This window comes from Chrysemys picta, chromosome 9 (assembly GCF_011386835.1).
Source record: "Chrysemys picta bellii isolate R12L10 chromosome 9, ASM1138683v2, whole genome shotgun sequence".
In the NCBI taxonomy this organism is placed as follows: domain Eukaryota; kingdom Metazoa; phylum Chordata; order Testudines; family Emydidae; genus Chrysemys; species Chrysemys picta.
The window spans coordinates 35,713,144-35,732,389 of NC_088799.1; the positions used below are offsets into that span (position 1 = coordinate 35,713,144).

The window sequence follows — 19,246 nt, forward strand, 5'->3', positions numbered from 1 at the left end:
CTACATCACTCAGGGCTGTGGAAAATTTCACATCCTGTGTGACAGTTAGGTTGACCTAACCCCCACTGTAGGTGCAGCTAGGTTGATGGAAGAATTCTTCTGTCAGTCTCACTACCATCTCTTGGAGAGGTGAATTTACAACAGATGTGGGGGAACCCCTTCCACTGCTGTGGTAAGCATCTGTGCTACCACAGCACAGCTGCAGTACTTGTTGTAGGGTAGCCATACCCATAGTCTGGTATAAAAGTGTTAATTTTAGTTTTGCTTTTCAAATATCCTAACTTCATGCAAATCCAATGATACAGGTAGGAAAACTAGATAGGACTGTAGTACCCTTGGCAGCTATCCCACCCCTCCATAGATGACCACAGTGACTGCGCAGTGCTGCAGAGATCTACATTGACTACAAACCAGATGAATACACCACATCTGCATTGAACTAACAATAGCCCTTCCCACATTGCAAAACCAACTGGAAGCTAAGTGGTGATGCACTCTGCCCTTTATACAGTCACCAAAGACTCTGTCATTAGACCAGCTGGCCATCTTGTTGGTGTGAGGAGAGAATCGGCCGTCTCTCCATTTTTTGACAGTTAAGTGAGCAGCTCTGACTAGTTTTGAGAATGCTTGGTGACGATCAAAACTACGATATCCACACAAGGAAATAAAGAAACAAATCAACAGAGCCAAACATGTACCCAGAAGCCTCCTGCTATAAGACAGGCCCAAGAAAGAAACCAACAGAACTCCACTGGCCATCACCTACAGTCCTCAGTTTAAACCTCTCCAACGCATCATCAGTGATCTACAACCCATCCTGGACAATGATCCCTCACTTTCACAGACCTTGGGAGGCAGGCCAGTCCTCTCCCACAGACAACCTGCCAACCTTAAGCATATTCTCACCAGCAACCACGCACCGCACCATAACAACTCTAACTCAGGAACCAACCCATGCAACAAACCTCGATGCCAACTCTGCCCACATATCTACACCAGCAACACCATCACAGGACCTAACCAGATCAGCTACAACATCACCGGCTCATTCACCTGCATGTCCACCAATGTTATATATGCCATTATGTGCCAGCAATGCCCCTCTGCTATGTACATTGGCCAAACTGGACAGTCACTACGCAAGAGGATAAATGGACACAAGTCAGATATCAGGAATGGCAATATACAAAAACCTGTAGGAGAACACTTCAACCTCCCTGGCCACACAATAGCAGATGTAAAGGTAGCCATCTTACAGCAAAAAAACTTCAGGACCAGACTCCAAAGAGAAACTGCTGAGCTACAGTTTATTTGCAAATTTGACACCATCAGATCAGGATTAAACAAAGACTGTGAATGGCTATCCAACTACAGAAGCAGTTTCTCCTCCCTTGGTGTTCACACCTCAACTGCTAGCAGAGCACCTCACCCTCCCTGATTGAACTAACCTCGTTATCTCCAGACTGATTTATACCTGCCTCTGGAGATTTCAATTACTTGCATCTGAAGAAGTGAGGTTCTTACCCACGAAAGCTTATGATCCCAATACTTCTGTTAGTCTTAAAGGTGCCACAGGACCCTCTGTTGCTTTCTACTTTCTCTAGTTATAAATTATTTCTATCCATTTTTATTTTATGCTGGGTTTTCAGAACCCGTAGGGAAGCTTTGCACAAGTGTGGAGTGATGCCTCTATGGCACAGTGGCTCCTGCAGGAGCCATGCAGTCTGGAGAAAGTAGCAGCACTGCTGCTACTAAGGGATCTGCATGGAGAGCCCAGCTAGGGGTCTCTTCTCCTTGGCTCAGTGCTTAGATATCAGTTTGATAGGTGCTGTAGATAGTCAGATTGTCCCCACTCCCCCACCCTGGATCTATGGGGATTGTTAGGCTGCAGCCTCCTCCTAAAGCCCAACAAACCATTTCCCTATAGGCAGCTTTTCAAGACACTGTACAAGATTCACCTCTGTATTTCCTGGCTTCATTACCCCCCGTCAGGTGGTTATTTGTGGGGAATGGACAGTTTGAGGCTGGGGGACTGATCTTATGCTCATTGATGTAAAAGACAAAGCTGCCATTGATGTAAGTGGTGCAGGATCAAGTCCTAAATGACTTGCCCAAGTCTGTAGCAGAGCTGGGAGCAGAACTTAGAAGTCCTAACTCCGTCTTCTGTTTTACCCACTGGACAATGTGAACTGTTCTGCTGCAGGAGGAAGTTTAATACCTGTTTATTTAAAAACAAAACTGTGTGGTTTGTTTTTTTTTTTTTTTCCCCCGGAAAGGGCAAAACAAACTTTATAAGACTGATTATTAACTTCCATCCATGGTACTAAAGCGAAGTACATTACTATTTGCCAGCTATCTGCATATGTGAACAGTTGAAGGATGCTGGCATTTTCTTTTGGGTAAAGATAACATGGCAAGAGTTTTTGGTGCTGGTGCCTTTGTAGGTCATAACCGTCTCCTTCTAGCAAAAACATGATGGTAGCAAGTATGTTGATAACTTATCTCTTGAGAGTAAATTCAATGTGTTGGTGTTGTTGCCATCTGCCTGTTTTGTCTATATAAGTTATTTAGAGCTAAGTGGTGTCTTCCTAAGTCCTCTATATTAGATTTAATAGCATGTTGCTCAAAGAAGCAATCAGGCTCAGTCCACTTCCCATTTGTAACTCAAAACACAGTTAGAAATTAGCAGAATTAGCACAAATTTAATTCTAATATCTATCACTTAAACCATGGGTTAAGTAAAAAGGACAGGTGGTGATAAACCACATGTAAAAATAAATGAATGAATAATACACACACACACACACACACACGTTACATGGGAACATCGTTCTAAGAAAAAACAAATCTTATTGGTCTCTGGTGCTTAATTAAATCTTTGCTGTCAAAATATTATGAACTGATTTAAGGTGAAATTGCAGCTCTATTGAAATCACTTGGAGCTTTATTGACTTCATCTGGGCCAAGATTTCACCCTCAGTGACTGTAATCTCTCTAAAGATCTCCTTGTGGTATACATTTGAATGAGTAGGGCTTCCTCCAACTATCAACTATTTTCTCTTTAGCATTATCAGGAAGGAGTTTTGTGAACTTTGGATTCCAACCCCTCTACTTCCACTATGAGCCCGAGAAACCAAATCTTTTTCATCATATGTGGACCTTAAATCCCATGGTATCTCTGAGAAAAGGGCCTGGACCCAAACCCCAAGATCTGGACATTTTTGAAGGCTGGTAAATTTGAAACCTTGATGTGAATTAGAAATTCTCCAATATTAGGGTTGTTTGCATTTTTTCTTTTGTTCATCTCCAAATTAGAGCTGGCTGACACAAAAATATGTCAAAACAGTTTTCTGCCAGAAAATGCCACTTCATTAAAACCTACTGTTTTGTGAAATTGTATAGATTTTGATGAAATGTGGGTTTTTTTTTGTCCCCCCCCCAATTTTTAAAATGTGAATGACCCATTTAGACATCTTCAGACTGAAAAGGTGTGTGTGTGTGTGTGTGTGTGTGTGGGGGGGGGGTTAATTTTGTTTCAAAATGAACTCTATACTGAAAAATAAAATAAAGGGATTGAAATAGAAATGAAACATTTTCAATTTTTTGAAATAAAACATTTCTATTGACCCCAAACAAATTTTAGTTTTCAGAATTTTGTTTTGTGTAAAAGTTTGATAATCTGGCTTTTATCCCAATTTAGAAGAATTTCTTCCCCTTTCTCTCACCCCCACCCTCTTGAAATCTCAACATTTTGTACAGAATGGAAAATGTTTTCCAACCAGCTCTGCTGTCAATCTAAACCTTTATTTGGGCTTAGGGTATGTGATTTGGACCTATCCCTACCTCATCTTCCCTATATTGGCTCCAGCATCTCATCCTTCAGAAACAGGCACCTTTATCCTATCCATGCAAAACAAATTGGCTGAAAAATGTACTGACACTCTTGTGTACAGAAAGTGTTACCTTTTTCATTTATAGTCTGTGTAGCGTGTGATGTGAAAACATTTAAAGCTAATATCTTATTTATTCAGTTCTTACGATTCAAGTAAAAGGGAGCAGAGAGATGCATGATAAGATCTGGGATTGTTTGTAGAACTTAATTCTGAATTTCCTGGCTTTTAAACACTTGATTTTCAAAAATAAGTGCAATATTGTTTTTAGAGTAACTACTGTTTACTCAACTATATTTCTAAATTAATTTCTGTTATGAGAATTTTATATGAAAGGCACCATGTATTCCACCATTCTGCAATTCTGTTGTTGACAACAAATCTACCCTTTATTGCAGGATTTTGTTCTAGACTTGTCTACGGCACAACAGCAATGCTGCAGTGCTTCAGTGCTTCTCCTATTGGTTTAGGTAATCCACCTCCCTGAGAAGTGGTAGGTAGTCGATGGAAGACCTAGTGTGGTCTACTCTGGGGGGTCAGGTCAGATAACTATGCTCCTCAAGGGTTTGGATTTCTCACACCCCTGAATGATGTAGTAAATTGATTTAGTTTTCTAGTGTAGACTTGGCCTAAGTCATGTGATGGACTGCAGACTACTATATGGTGGAGAACAATGCATTTCAGGTAACAACAAAGGGTAGTCTGGATCAACATATCTTAAATTGGGAAACACTACAATTTTATTTTTTTATGCTATCTTCCGTAAAAACTCTTGCATATCATGTTAGAGGGGTAAACAATACAGCTAATCAATAAGCAGAGAAGAGAGAAAATCTGTGGGAGGAGCAATGGGGCAGTGGAGGAGGTGTAGGGTTATGGAAAGGTTGTTCTCCATTTTAGGAGCTGCAGAGGAGAAAGCTCTTGCACTGGCAGTGGTGAGATTGAAAGGATGGCCATGGAAGAAGCCAGTGCTATGGGAGCAACAAAGAGAGAGGTTGTAGCAAGTCAGTGGAGACTTTAGGGCTGTCTAGATACTGCTGTAAGGAGGGACTGGCTCAGAGCTAGCTCATCTCGCATGGACATTGGGGAGGGACTGTGCCAGGTGTACAGTCTGACTGTGCAAGATGGTGCAGCCTGTTCCCCAGTGTGCATAGCCTGCTCTGTCAGAAAACAAGGCAAGCCCTGTCCAGAAAAGAAGCTGCATGTAACCATATTACAAGTGGAAGATTTATCTAAGGGGAAAAAACATGTGTAAATTAAGGTCTATCAGGGACATGTCTAATCTGAGCTGTAGCCAGTTACACAGCAACAGCTATTGCTATGATATGTGTATTAGCACAATCTTCCTGGCAATATCCCAGAGAACTGAGAGGTGGAATGCAAAATACCTTCCTGCATTGCTCTGATGTTTGAGCATGGATTCAAATAGCTAAACAGCTTCCTGTGGCTGGCTTTAAGCAATTCTTTAATTTTTGTGACACGTCATTTCCATTATTTTATTTTTCTGTTTTTAAAATACTGATTCATCTTGTATAGTCATAAACATTCAGTGTCCTCCTACTGAAGTGTCTAGAGAGAACCTTTTATAACAATTAAGAAATGCAATGGATGTAGATTTAAAAAACCCCCAGAATAAACTAAGCTAAAATCCTGTTAGCTTTTCAGGTATCTGTACACCTCCAGAATACAATAATCTTTAATATGATTTACCAGTTGTTCTGGAAAAAGAACAGGAGTACTTGTGGCACCTTAGAGACTAACAAATTTATTAGAGCATAAGCTTTCGTGGACTACAGCCCACTTCTTCGGGTGCATATAGAATGGAACATATATTGAGGAGATATATATACACACCTACAGAGAGCATGAACAGGTGGGAGTTGTCTTACCAACTCTGAGAGGCCAATTAAGTAAGAGAAAAAAAAAAAAGTTGTTCTGGGTGAAATAAGATGGACTGCTCCATGCCACGCTTTTAGGAGCATGCTCATCCACTGGCTCAAGGTGAGCAGAGGGTGTTGCCAAATGACAGTGACATGAAGAACAGTTTGAGGAAGGAGAATAAACGGACAGCAGTTTCCTGTCTACTTTCAACTTTGGGCTTGTCTACATGGTCAGTCAGTCTGTGCAACAAGCCAAAGTGTAAAACTACAGCGCTGTAACCTGCCACACACTAACTGGCCATGTGGACCCTGCTGCTATACACTAAAGGTTCTGTAATAGGCTTTAACAGCAGAATGTTAAAGCATGCTATAGAACTTCTAGTGCAGTGTAGCAGGGCCTCAATGGCCAAGTGCACTGCAGGTTGATACCCTGGCTTACTGCTCACTAAGTCAGTGTGGACAAGCTGTGTTGGCAAAACAAACACCCTTTTGTGGCTCCCTGCTGTAGGGATGCACAAGAGACAAAAGGCACATGGCTTTCTACCTCCCTCCTCTTCACACTCCTGACTCAGCCACAATTATAATCATGAGCATCTAGCATTTAGCATAGGTGTCTAAAGTTGATTAATCAAAAACAGAGGTGCCCAAAATCAAAGGCCATTAATGAAAATTTGGGCCCAAAAAATACGACCCAAGTCATAAAAAATCATCTGCTGAAACAAGCATGGGGAAATGGGTTCAACTCAGAACCCTGGATCTTAAAGCCATTGAACTTTCTATCGTAAGCCCATATGCTGGGAGTCTTGGCTTCAAAACTTTCTCTGGTCCCCAGAAAATACCCTCTCCTATTTAAAAACAATAAAAAGGAGAAGTAGGGAGAGAATTAGTTAATTAACTAATTAGAGAACCTGTGGTAGGGAGTTAAGAATGGGAAGTTCTAACTCTTGTAATTCTTTGAATGACAATTGTTGCTGACCACTCCCTTTTCTTCCTTCACCTCATCCTGATGTACTTTCTTTCACTCCATCCCATATGTTTGACTCTTCTAACTGATTCAACCAGCTCCCTCTTGCAAAATATTTCTAAAATCCCACCAGCTACTCAAAGGATTCCTGCTATAATGACCATATGCCACTTTGCACCTGATTCTCCTCTCAGTGGCTTTACATCAGTCAAATTCTGCTGACTTAATTGAATTTGCACCTGATTTATACCCCTGTAATCAAGAGGAGAATCAGGCCTGCTCTATTTGGCATAGATGCTGGAACTAAGGATGCTGGGGGTGCTGCTGCATCCCTGGCTTGAACTAGTAATAACACAAATACATGGTTTCTGCCTTCAACACCCCCACTATAAAAATTGTTCCAGCACCACTGCTGTTTGGTCTACATTGTACCCACTTGTGTTAGTCTGGACTCTAAGCGGTTTAGAGCATAGACTTGTTATAGGCTCTTTGGCACATTTTACCTCCTGTACAGCTCCATGTACCCTTCATAATGCTATCTAGATGAATTAAAACCTGTTTTTAAGAATAATGAGCTGTATTCTGTCCCCATTCACATCTGTGTAGTCCCATTGACTGGGATGGCACTGGTATATCTGAGGGCTGAATTGGGCTCAAATTATGAAAGAATTGGGCCTGAACACATTTAAATTTATTCAGGTGGCAAAATGTGCCTCTGATGAAGCAAATTGAAGAGCTCTCTGTGGTCAGTACATAAGAACGGCCATACTGGGTCCGATCAAAGGTCCATCTAGCCCAGTATCCTGTCTTCTGACAGTGTCCAATGCCAGGGACCTCAGAGGGAATGAACAGAGCAGGGAATCAAGTGATCCATCCCCTGTTGCCCATTCCCAGCTTCTGGCAAACAGAGGCTAGGGACACCAGTAGAGACTCAAGGACTTTTAAAGAATGATGCAAAAGATCTGGAGCATTTGCTTTTAACAGGGTTATGTCTGGATTATTCAAAATTATATCCTTACCAATACAATAAACTAAACTCGAGCACAAGCTACTAGGTCTTGATGAGAATGTAGATTGACTTGTTCTACTTGGTTGGGAAAAGCCCCCTGACCCAAAACATGTCATTCCATCTGTCAGCATCTAGGCCCTAAAGGGGAAGAAAAATGAATGCTATGGCTTTAGAGGAGTTACTTTTAGAAACATTTACATAGCACCTAATCTGTATCTTGTATTGAAAGATAAACATTTTTTTTACTTTCCACCAGAGTTATTTCTTAAATCAAAAGTTGCTAAATAAAACAAGCTGTTATGGAAAATTTTACTTTGGTTTCTATTTTTACCACCATGATATTTAATCACCAAAGCAGGGTAGAATAATCAAGTTAGTGAATTTAAATCCATCATGGGCCAGACATGTTTTAGGCCAGGGATGGGGATTCTTTATTTATTTATCAGGGGTCCCTGACCCACAGGAAAAAAATCAGTCGTGGGCCACACAGCCCTGCGGGGGGTGGGAGAGAGGGAGGGATATGGAGGCTTGGGGCTTCCCCAGGCTCTGGGATGGGCCCAGAAATGAGGGGTTCAGGGTGCAGGAGGGGGCTCTGGGTTGGGGTGTGGTAGGGGGCTCCATGCTGGGGCTGAAGGGTCTGGCGTGCGGGAGCAGGCTTGGGGCTGGGGCAGGGCGATTGGGGTGCAGGAGGAGGTTTGGGGTACAGGCTCCGGGAGGGAGTTTGGGTGCAGGAGGGGGTTCTGACCTGTGGCAGGGGGTTCGGAGTGTGGGCTCCAGCTGGGCGGCATTTACCTCAGGTGGCTCCTGATTGGCGGCGCAGCTGGGCTAAGGCGGGCTCTCTGCCTGCCCTGGCTCTATGCTGCTCCCAGAAGCAGCCGCCATGTCTGGCCCCTAGGCAGAGGAGTCAGGGGGCTCTGCACGGTGTGTGCTGCCTGTGCCAGCAGCACCGCCCCTGCAGCTCCCATTGGCTGTGGTTCCTGGCCAACCAGAAACTGCAGAGGCAGCTCAGGGCGGGGTAGTGTGCGTAGCTTCCCTGATCGCCCCTCTGCCTAGGGGCCACAGGGATATGCCAGTCACTTCCGGGAGCTGCATGGAGTTGACCGAACTTTTAACGGCCTGGCAACCCCAGTTTACCTCCACATCGGGGCGAGCCAGCACTTGCGGCTCTAGCCCTGGGTGGGAGAAGGCGCTGAGACTTGGGGCTTCTGGCCCCCACAGGCTGGATGAAATGAAGCAGCAGGCCACAGGTTCCCCACCCCTGTTTTATTTAGGCCATTAGCTGGCTTGTAGAAATCTTTGATTAACTACTTCATGGATTGCTTTCCATTGGCATTATGATCTTTTGCTTATGGTGTTAACTTTGATACATGATATACACTTAACATAATCTTCTCATTCCAGACTTTTCACTGTTTTACAAGTGTGTGCATAAAATGTGTTCACTGCAATTTTATACAGTGGGTCCTTGTCCGGCTGGCTGGAAGAAAAGGGGTTGTTGCCCCTTTAAGGCTCCCTCTGCACCTGGAGGCAGAGGAGACGAAGGGGAACGTTTACCTCAACGGAGTGGGGAAGAACAGGAGATGGCCAGGGGTGCTGTAACTAGGGATGTGGGGGAGGTGCAACAGCACATCCTGGCTGGAAGTGGGTTTCCATCAGATACAGTGTTTGCAGTTTGGTTCAATGGCTCTCAGCACCCCCACTGTACAAATTGTTCCAGTGCCACTGTGTGTGTATGTGTGTGTGTGTGTGTGTGGCACTGCCCTTCCAAGTGACCAGAAGGTGGGGGTGTCTTATACCCCATGCAGTCCTAGAGTAGAGAAGACCTTTCACCTGCATTGGGCTGGCGGCAGATGCCCACTGGTGCTCACTGCAGCTGTATTGTGAGATGGTGATAAGGGGGAGGGGAAATCGTACTTCCAGCATTCAGGGTACCATAATTATCAGGAGGTGGGAATCCCCAAGCACATGGGAGAGGGTGATGGGCTAGGGTACTTAGCACATGGGAGGAAGGAGAACCCAGGCCCCCCTGCCCTATTGGGGGCAGATGGCTGCCTGGGCTCTCATAAGTGACTGGGGGGCAGCCCAGTGTGGCAGCGTGTACAAAGCATGCCAGGGCAGGATGGCTGGCTGTGCTTGTCTTGCCACAGAGTTGTGTGGCCCCTCTTGGGGTGGGGGTGGGGGTGGGGGGGCAGGCTGTGTTCTCCCCATCATGACAGAGCTGGGGCAGCACAGGAAATTCCAAACTCTGGGCATGTCTTTGTCTGGGATTCCACAGGTCCTAGAGCCCCGATGCGAGGGGGTCGGCACTCTGCAGTACCCCATAAGCACTCTGCAGGCAGTGCCAGGGTGCAGGCAGCAGCCAGTCCAGCATGGGTCTCCCCAACAAGCGGAATGATACAGATCAACCATCTTTGCTCCTGTTCAGAGAGGGAACTTAGGGACAGGGGCCAAAAGTCACTAAGAGAGCTCCCCGTATGAGGAGGAAGCATATAATATAGTGAACACCTCTGCATGTAACACAGACAAGAATCTGGTCAGCCCTATAAGATGTCAAATAGGGTTGCCTGATTGTGAGGGAAGAAGATCAATTTAATATATATTTTCCTTCCCCCCCCCCCTCCCAATTTCCTTTCTTTACTTGTATGAGAGTTTTCCATAAGGATAGCCTTTGGTAACACAGCCTCACTCATAGACAAAATCACTTGGGGTAACCAGTATATACTTTCCTTTCCTCCAAATGAACCAGAAATCATGGGAGGATTATTTTCCATAGAAACTTAAACATGTGCTTACCTTAATGGAAAATTAAGGTCTCTGCTGAAGAGACCATATTGTACACTAACAGTTACAGCAGCTATTGCTTCTGAACAGGACCTACCTACCATCAAGGAAAAACAATAGAGGATTTCCACTGGATGTGTATTTCTTAAACAGATAACCACTCCTTGATACCAACGGATCATACAGCCATCAATTCTGAGCACTAACAACCTAGACAGATGTTTAAGGTGGACAATTAATGAAACAGATGTAAATATTATTGAACTTAGGTTTTATTGTTTAGGATGAAATACCCTATTTTTCAAGCAAATGTAAAAGCTTTGCAGTCTATTAAATGTATCTCTTTCAAAGCCCAAATGGCTATTTTTCTAAAGGAATAGTACAACATATTCATCAACATCACATTACAGAAAAGAACGAAAGGTTCACCTAACATCTGCTGCAGATATTAGCGCTGGAAAGAACTGAGCCGATCAGCCCTATAATATTTCCTTTGTACTGCTCTGAAGTACAGTATCATGCTTGCAAAAGTATATCTGTGAAATATAACAATCTCCTTTGTGGAGTGAGTAGACCCTCTCCAAAGTTTCAAGTAACTAATTGCACTTGTTGTATCAAACAAACCCAAAGTTTCCGGGAGTTGAAACTATTTCTGAAGTGGGCACTGGCAGGTTTGTTTTTAATAGAGGTGCGTAAAATATTGATAACGAAAGATAAAAGTACTTGAATACATTGTGATATTACAGTTCATTATGAACTCAAAAATAGTCCCCACTTGCATATCTTTGCCAGATTTTTTCATGTAAGCACTTAGAGCAAAATGGCCTCTTTTGTGGAAATGGACCCATATTGGACAGAAAATTCTTTTATTTTGAGTGAAAACAGAGCAATTAGCCTGCAAAAACAGGTAGATTTGCATCAAAAACAGACAAGAAGTGGCATTTAACTATCCTTTTTTTAAAATGTAAAAAAGTCCATTTGCTTGATATTTTGCACAAAGCAGATTGTGGTAGAGTGCAAATACACAGAGTGAAATGGCAGATTTCTGTGAGTGCATAAATCCTTGCAAAATTATTCTGAATAGCTGGATACTTCTGATTTCTGGTATCTGATTACACACTACACAACAACCTACTCCTGGACTTCTCAAAGGAAGGAACAGTTGGAGTTTCAATCAGTTTGTGTAACTATAGCACATGAGAATGAAATGTTATTTCATAATAGCAGTGTGGAAGATGTTCCAAAGTGCTGTCAGTGGGGTGATATTGTATCTTTATTTGTCTGATCTGGATCTTTCATTTAGTGTCTCCTAAATTTTAAGATCCATACTTGGATTTGGAACCTAAGAGATTAAAGGATTTCCTGAGCTCCCTGAACAGTTTTATTACTCAGATGACCGCAGAAAGTAATTTTGGTTTTATTTAACCTGTTTTTGGAATATAATCTCCACTGCTGTGTGTTCTTTAATAAAGTTGTAATGAAAGAGTACCAGCCACTTCACTTCTGATCTGAATTGTACACTCTAATATGTTAAGACTGATTTTAATTTGTGTATTATTCTTGGTAATAACTTTGTCTATATAAGCCTTCCATTGGCAGTCTGCTACAATAATTTAATAGAGAATGTCAATAGACCCCTATCAAATTTTTACATCTAATTTAAAATTATGGATTTTGAATGGATATCTTATTTGGGCATTATTATTACTGGAAAAATCACATAAATTAAAATCAGACCAAAGCCCTGGAAGACTATATAACATGTAGACCTGAGGAAGTCATCAAAACCTTAGACTTTGTGCTTTGTAGTGCTTTACTTGAAGTCACGCTCATTTGCTAGTTCAAGGGAGATTGCAGAAGCTACCAAAGACTTGTTTCATTCTGGCACAGTGAATACAATCTCAAGTATGTGTAAGAGCCCACAGTGAATAGACAAATTTAAAATGCGGATTCAAAGAGGAAGAGTCCTCTTAAAATAAAGATAACCAATACCCTGCTGTGAGGCTATTCTAGATTAGAAAAACGTGGTGTTAATTAACATATTGTAAAACACCACATATCATCTAGTGTAGAAAAACCCCGTGATATTTAAAAACATATTACCTGGTTGTGGTTTACACTAGGAGGGTTTTTTTTTTCACAGTTTAAATAAGCCATTAAATAACCTTCCACTTCCAACATTAGGATACCTTCATTTTTGGTGACATTGATGATTTTTATTGCACAAGTTTTATGCTATTATTTTTTTCCTTTTGAATGGAAGTTGCCCTATACACTGAAGGCAAGATTTCTGAATAGATGTGGGCCCCTCCTGCTGACTTCAATGGGAGCCATGCTTGTGCAGCTGAGGGCATATTTTGGCCCTAAAAAGCAGCAACATGTTTACACATTTATAGGCAGAATGTATCTGTCCCCTAATGCCTCTCTGCACAGCCTCCAGGCTGTGACTATATGCCACAAGCAAAATCCTAGGGCCTGATCCAAAAGCCCATTGAAGCAAATGGAGAGGCTCCCATTGACACCAGTGGGCTTTGAATCAAGGCTTGAGGCTCAGATCCTCAAAGGTATTTGGGTGCTTAACTCCCCCTGCCCCCTATTGATTCAATGGCAGATGCCTTTGAGCATCTGGACCTTAGTGATCAGCCTGCTGCAAATATAAGTAACAAGGGGAATGAAGAAGAATCCCTTTGATCACTAAAATAACCCCTCTGTTAATATGTGGAGTTTACATGGGTCTATATTCATCATAGGTGCTGACTCTCTGGGTGCTCCAGCCCCGGAGCACCCACAGGGAAAAAATGGTGGGTGCTGAGCACCCACTGCCAACCCCCTATCAGCTCCTCTCCTCCCCCCCCCACATCTCCTCCCACCCGCTGGTGGGTCCTGTTGATCAGCAGCAGTCCCCCTCCTTCCCCATGTCTCCTGCCCACTGCGGTCAGCCGCTTTGTAGCATGCAGGAGGCACTGGTGGAGGGAGGGGAGAGTGAGGAATAGGGCAGGAAGAGGCAGGGCGGGGGTGGAGCAGGTGGCCGGAAGAGGTGGGACAGGAGCTGGAAGAAGTGGGGCAGAACTGGGGGTCAAGCACCCCCTGGCATATTGGAAAGTTGGCGCCTGTGATGTTCATTCAAATATAATATAAAATGGAATTTGAAATATTTTTTCAAAGTTCTGTGACACAACTAAAGTGGAGCTAACTGTGCAGGACTGATGATGGTAATGCCAACAAATGCAAAGGCGTGAATCCACTCCTTCCTTTAAAGAAAACAAGAGTTTGCCACATTTCCTCTTAAGAAACAGAATGAAGGTTCATCAGAAATAGAAAAACTTGCCTTAACCTAAACCTCAGATCCAGATGCCCCACATTTTAGGATATCCTTGTTAATTTTTAAAGAGGAAAAAAATCTGGGGATGGAAGTGGGGGAAGCTTGTATATTTTATACAAATTATTGCCAAGTGAACATACTGTCAATCTAAATTGCTTTGTTAAAGTTTCGTCACCAGAAATGCTTTGCTGGCAGTGAGATTACATTTTTGGAAGTAACACTTTCTAGAGCTTGGCAAGTGAACAGGACTGAGGCAATTTAATACCCACCCATTTTGGAGAATGTAAAAACATTCAACCAACTGAGTTTGAGTGTTTTCTGGCTTATTTCAAACACTGATGCTGGTATTTTACCTCACACACAAGGAAAGGATCAGACTGAATGAGGGTTGTCTGCCCTTGTCCCTGAATCTTTGCCGTTTTTAGATCCCAGCTCAAACCAATCATTGTCAGAGAGTCTGAAATACCTGGGTAAGAGTTTCTGCAATTCTGATGTCTGGAAGTGCAAACCCTTCACCGCTGCAAGACAAAGGGAGTTCTGCCATGGAAGTCCATTGAGACAAATGCTCAGGCAAGTTTCAGAACCATGCCTGAATTGGGAGGTTTGACATACACTCATCAGACCTGTTTATGTACCAAGCTGTGTGTGTGTGTGCAGTTCTGAGGATTGTACTCCTGTGTAAGCATGGAGGCCCCACACTTTATTTGGTCCAAAACACTCAAATATTTTCATTTTAAATGAAAGGAAATGTTAACTTTGGACTGAAATTGAATTGCAGGATGGATGGATTGCTCTAAATCAGTCTAATCTGAGGACATGATTCTCCCCCCGCCCCCCTCAAATTGATTAGGAGAGAGACAGAGGCTATTCAGCTTCAAGCTCTGTAGGAAAAAAAATCCAGACTTAACTGCAAAGATATTTCAAACAATTAGGGGACCTATTCCATGCCCCACTGTGTCTAGTGTAATGACTCTAATGGGCTTTACTCTGTAAGGCATCCACTCTTCATTCTGGAGGGGTAAATTCACAGCACTCTATAATCTCAGGAGTTCAAGTCCCGCAGTACATACAGTGGCTATGTGGGGAACTTGGGCAAGTGTGGCTGATGTTTTTTTAGATTTTGTTGTTTGGAATAAAATACTTGGAGCAAATTTTTTTTTCCAGTTTTTTTTTTAACAATTATAAAAGGTCCAGACTGTTAGTTACTCTTCTTCAAAGCCCAACTTTCTAATGCTTTATTCTAAGAAATAATATAACCCATTCATCACCATCACATTACAAAAAGAATGGGAAGGTTCATCAAACATTTGCTGAAAGTGTCACTGCTAGGAGAGAACTGAGTGTCAGAGCCCAGGTCAGCTGATGTGGGCTCCCAGGGCTCAGGCTGTGGGGCTAAAAATTGCAGTGTAGACATTAAGGCATGGACTGGAGCCTGGGCTCCGAGACCTTCCCACGCTGTGGAGTCTCAGAGCCTGGGCTCCAGCCCACACACAAATATCTGTACTGCAATTTTATAGCCATGTGAGCCCAAGTCAGCTGACCCGGGCCAGCTGCAACAGTGCCACAAGTCTCCTACTGCAGTGTAGACACCCTTGAAAGGACCAATTTGAATGCAGCCCCTTCTATAGTAACTAAAAACTATTGCAATCCGTTAGCTGGCAGTGGCTGGTAGTAGGTACAAGTTAGTGGTCTCACTCCAGTTCTTAGTGGGCTTGTGCTCTGTCTATCCTGCAATCACAGAGTGTGACTACAGCTCAGGTAGGCATATCCAAGCTAGCTTTAATCTTGCTAGCTTGGGTACCAGAGCAGTGAAGCTGTGGCAGTGCAGACTTCAGCACAAGCCTGTCCTGGGACTACCTACCCAGGGTTCTGGACAGGCTTGGACAATCCAGGCTGAAGCACCCGCCACTGTAACTTCATTGCACTGGCACCAGAGCTAGTGAGATTAAAGTTTGTTAAGGTATGTTTACTCCAGCTGCACTCCATCCCCTGATAGCAATATCAACATATCTAGAGAGGGATGCAAGGGAGTAAATTTAAACTCTTGCTCTTAGAGGTGCATGTTTGAGATATATTGCCAGGGCAAAGTGAGGAAGCTTTCACTACTATCAGCTGGTTAGTACCCAGTCTATGGTCAATAGAGAATTTCTGTCTCAGGAGTTCAGTGCTTTTCATGAGCCCTACATTTTCTCAAAGAAAAAGGTGATTACCTCCTAACTCCATATAGTCTTATGGGGTTCTCTTAACCATGGTAGCCTCTTAAGCGGCATATTTGTTTGCACTTGGATGTGCTAATTTAAATGATTCTGCTGCACAGCAGTGGGATGATTTAATTTCCATGAATATGTGTGAGTGTGTGTTACACGTCCCCCGTGTGCCCATACACGGAGGATATGAGTTGTTATAGCTAATAGCTACAGAAGCTTGGCTTTTTATCTCAAGCAGTAGCATGCTTTTTAGGTCTTGAGGTCCCTGGCTCAGTCCCCAGTGTGTCACCCAAGATGGTGACTGTCATAATAGCAATCCCATTGAGTTGTCAACATCCATGCACAATTTTCTCATGTTAGCCAACAAAACCCACATATAATATGGTGGGACAACAATAACAATCCAGTTGTCTCTCACTGGGACATTTAAACATTTGCTATGTACCATGAGAAGCCAAATTTTGAAGTAGTCCATCACATTAAAATTCTGCTTTACAAGACTTGCATTCTGAATAAGTGTTCTGATTTTTCTTTTACATCTGGTATGCATTTGAGTGCAAAATAAAGACTTGTTTAAATTATGGGCACGGATTAACACCTACATGGAATTAGGTTAAATGTAGGTATTAGTCCATGTGTGCAGGCACTTATTATTTGTATAGGGATTTTTTCCCCTCAAGATCTCAAAAATATTTAAATGATTGCTGGCATGCGCAAGGAGCTACATACTGAGAAGATGGTTAGAGAGTAAGTCATCTGACCTGGGAGTGGTTTAAAGGAGTCAGCTTGTTGCGTAGCAGAGGCAAGAGTCTATGCAGGCTGTAAAGAAAGTAGGTCTCAGTTTTGTTCATAATACCCACAAATAGAAGACTCAACTTGAACAAACAGGATTTATGGCTAGGACTGGGTGACGTTTTTCATTCAAAACCTCTTTTGCTGAAAAATGCAGATTCTGGTCAACCAAACAATTAGTTTAATTGCCAGATTTTTTTTTTTTTTTTTTTTTTGGGGGGGGAAAAAATAGAAATGTTTCGTTTTGGCTTGTTAGAGATGTTTTATTTTTATTGTTTTATTTGATTCAAACAATCTTTTTGTTTTGAATTTTACTGCAATGTTATGTATATATAAACAAGGGTAAGCTCCCAAAACAATATGAAGCATTTTGATCCAACTAAAACCTATATTTTCTAACTTTTTTAGTTTGCTGAAAAATAAAAATTGGTTTTGGCTTGACTTGAAACAACTGTGGGTTTTTGTTTGTTTGTTTGGTTCAGTTGTCTGCAAACTCTGTTCATAACTAAATATCTAAATAAAGACTGAAGAACACTCTTTGTAACTGGCATTATAAAAATTAAATAGATGGGAATTGAAGTTCAGAAGGAAAGGAAAGATACAAATTATGGCGTTGGTTTGACATAGGTAAAACCTTGGCAGGGAACAGAAAACTGCTGTATGATTCTTCTGTGCCATTCCTTCAAGCCAGAATCCCACAAACCCCACAGTCTTCGAGGATCAGCCAAGATTGCCTTCCTGGAAGCCATCATGATACTGCCTTCAGAATACCTTGGGTTCCCCCTTTCCATTCTGGAAGCATGACACCATTTGGATTGGAACTGTATCTTCCTCACAATTCAAAGGTATCTGGATCTAAATCCTATCTGTAATTTGCAGATATGTAACTCAGAACAGAATTTAGGAACCCTCCAAGTGTCCTGGGAGTCCATTTGCATGAGCTTGTCTTCTGCTGCTGCCTACATATGGAAGTAGTAGCAAATACTCACTACAGTGGCTTCCTTCTTTCCATTCTGTGGAAAGACTTTTTGGAGTTTTTAGTTCCTGATTTGCAGCATTAACTCGTGCTACTTAGTTTATCATTATCTCTAACAAATAAATAACCTAACAAATATTGGTATAGTTTGCCCTTACCATTTACCTTATTGGATTTCCCATTGTATCTCCAGTCACATTTGCCTCCAGCTCTGCTACGATGCTTGTAGTAGATCTCTCTCTGATTTGGCTTCAATTCTCATATTCTTGTGGCTCCCATTTCACAAATAAGGTGATACTGGCAGTAGATTATATGCTGTTTTCAAGTAATATTTTATTCTGTGTACATTCCGACAAGTCTGGCCAAGAATATTTCCTTTGTGAAATCCCCTGCTACTTTATCCACACTGTCTGCTTGCTTACTCCTACTGCTTTTATTTCTTTATTTATATCTACTGCTTTTTGAACTACTCTGTGGATTGTATCTAGTTTCTCACTAGCTATTAATAAACACCACTGATGTTTTCCATATACCCTCATAGCTTCCCATCATGGGCCATACTAAATTATATTGCCTTAACAATCTCAATTGCTTTGAACATCAGCTACCTCTTACTGATCCTAATTGCATGGGCCAAACCCTGTGATGTGCTGAGGGTCTTCCATTCCCATTGCCAGCACCAGGCATTCTGTATCATGCAAGAAGTACTCAATATCTTTCAGGGTCAGCCTAACAGAAATTAATTAAAATGATTTGTGAGGCTACAGTTGCTAATATTTGTGTGTGGCATTTTAAAAAAAAACCAAACCAAAATAACGCCTTGCAAAACACGATGGTTTGAATATTGTGGCTCTTCCAATATTAAAAAAAAAAATAATCTTTGTGTTTGATGTTGTTCCCGTCATTATTTTTTTTTCATCTGAATTCCTTGGTGTCTTCGCTGCTTTGGACTGTCTCCACAATGAATTCCTTAGGCAGCAATGATGACCGAAAAGAGATACTCACTAGAGCTGGTCAGAAAGTGGAATTTTCATTCTGCAGAAAATCTCACATTTCAAAATGATTTTCATGCTAAATCAGAATGAAAAGCCAATTAAAAAAGATCCTTATTTTTTTGAAATATCGAATAGCTTCATTTTGCTAATGTCAAATTGTTATAAACTATGATATTTAAATCAATATTTTATGTCATAATGAAATAAATTTAAATGATAAAGTTGAAAAAACACTCTAACTATATTGAAATGAAGTATTGTGATGCTGTCAAAAAGAATCATTTTTGACTTTTCCCCATCAAAAACTTAATTGAAATCCACAGGTTTTTGTGAAATGTTTTGGTTTTGACAACTGCATTTTCTGACAGAATATTATGGTGTTGAAATTTTTTTTGACTAGTTCTAGAAATCACTGGTAAGTTAAGCTTTT

At 41.9% G+C, this 19,246-nt stretch overlaps 1 long non-coding RNA gene across 1 annotated transcript in view; it reads right to left on the reverse strand.

Annotated features, from left to right (window-relative positions):
* Positions 1–18,239, reverse strand: part of LOC112059214 (uncharacterized) — a 29,857-nt gene extending 11,618 nt beyond the window's left edge. The window contains exon 1 of the long non-coding RNA XR_002888465.3: positions 17,987–18,239. This is a non-coding gene — a long non-coding RNA (uncharacterized LOC112059214). The remainder of the gene's footprint in view (positions 1–17,986) is intronic.
* Positions 18,240–19,246: the final 1,007 nt, after the last annotated feature.